We start from the raw sequence: 1,738 nt of genomic DNA, 5'->3' as shown, positions 1-1,738 counted from the left end.
TCGGTGGCTGGCGGGCGAGAGAGTGCTGCGTCGCCGGCATCGGCGTCGAAAGAAGCCGAGCCGAAAAAAGTTAAAGTACAAACGCGATGCTAATGAGCGAGCCGTTGTCTCGACTAATATGTAGGGGGCGTTCGATCGAGCGTCTGGCTTGAGCGCTTGTCGGCCTAGCAGAACGGTCGCATTGTTATGCCCGGGTTTTAGGCCCCGCTGCAGGCGGTCGGCAGAGCTCTTGTTTGTGCGAAACTGAATGGATCGAGCCCGAGAGAGGGCGAGCAAAGAAAAAACGCAAATCGCTCCGCCTGGCACTGCCGGCGAGAGCGTGGACGTCGCGGCCAGCGACTGTCGAAGCTGAGTACGGCCGCAGGCGATCGCCTCGGTCTTAAACGAATGCGACGAGCACGCGCCGGGCGGCCCAGCAAGGGCCGAGCGCAGCTGTCGCAGCTATCTGGTTGATCCTGCCAGTAGTGATATGCTTGTCTCAAAGATTAAGCCATGCAGGTGCAAGTACGAGTTCTCGTAAAGCGAAACTACGAATGGCTCATTAAATCAGTCTTGGTTTATTTGGTCTCGTAAGCGAAGTGGATAACTGTGGTAATTCTAGAGCTAATACATGCATTAAGCGCCGACTTCGGGAGGCGCGCTTTTATCAGATCAAAACCGACCGGGTTCGTCCTGTGACGTTTGATGACTCTGGATAACCACGCGGATCGTACGGTCTCTGCACCGACGACGTATCATTCAAGTGTCTGCCCTATCAACTGTCGAAGGTACGCTACGTGCCTACCTTTGTGATAACGGGTAACGGGGAATCAGGGTTCGATTCCGGAGAGGGAGCCTGAGAAACGGCTACCACATCCAAGGAAGGCAGCAGGCGCGCAAATTACCCATTCCCGACACGGGGAGGTAGTGACGAAAAATAACAATACAGGACTCTAACGAGGCCCTGTAATTGGAATGAGTACATCCTAAAACTCTTAACGAGTATCCATTGGAGGGCAAGTCTGGTGCCAGCAGCCGCGGTAATTCCAGCTCCAACAGTGTATGCTAAAGTTGTTGCGGTTGAAAAGCTCGTAGTTGGATTTTGGGCGAGCGCCGCCGGTCCGTCGCAAGGCGTGTCACTGGTTGCGTTCGCCTCACCTTCGGTTCTCCGTCGGTGCTCTTGACTGAGTGTCGGCGGTGGCCGATAAGTTTACTTTGAAAAAATTAGAGTGTTCAAAGCAGGCTGTTCGCCTGCATAGTGTTGCATGGAATAATGGAATAGGACCTCGGTTCTATTTTGTTGGTTTTCGGAGCACGAGGTAATGATTAAGAGGGACAGACGGGGGCGTCCGTACTCTGCCGTTAGAGGTGAAATTCTTGGATCGGCGGAAGACGAACTACTGCGAAAGCATTCGCCAAGAATGTTTTCTTTAATCAAGAGCGAAAGTCAGAGGTTCGAAGACGATCAGATACCGTCCTAGTTCTGACTATAAACGATGCCAACTAGCGATCGGGAGGCGTTACCATGACGACCTTTCCGGCAGCTTCCGGGAAACCAAAGTCTTTGGGTTCCGGGGGAAGTATGGTTGCAAAGCTGAAACTTAAAGGAATTGACGGAAGGGCACCACCAGGAGTGGAGCCTGCGGCTTAATTTGACTCAACACGGGGAAACTCACCCGGCCCGGACACAGGTAGGATTGACAGATTGAGAGCTCTTTCTTGATTCTGTGGGTGGTGGTGCATGGCCGTTCTTAGTTGG

The 1,738-nt window shown here is 53.1% G+C and overlaps 1 non-coding gene across 1 annotated transcript in view; it reads left to right on the top strand.

Annotated features, from left to right (window-relative positions):
• The first annotated feature begins 442 nt into the window (after window positions 1–442).
• The window catches only part of LOC144420240 (small subunit ribosomal RNA), a 1,810-nt gene continuing 514 nt past the window's right edge, over window positions 443–1,738 (top strand). The window contains exon 1 of the ribosomal RNA XR_013474592.1: window positions 443–1,738. This exon is cut by the window's right edge and continues 514 nt beyond it. This is a non-coding gene — a ribosomal RNA (small subunit ribosomal RNA).

Source organism: Styela clava, chromosome 2 (assembly GCF_964204865.1).
Source record: "Styela clava chromosome 2, kaStyClav1.hap1.2, whole genome shotgun sequence".
Taxonomy (NCBI): domain Eukaryota; kingdom Metazoa; phylum Chordata; class Ascidiacea; order Stolidobranchia; family Styelidae; genus Styela; species Styela clava.
Note: the sequence above shows the minus strand (reverse complement) of the source record. Positions and strands in the feature narration are given on the sequence as shown.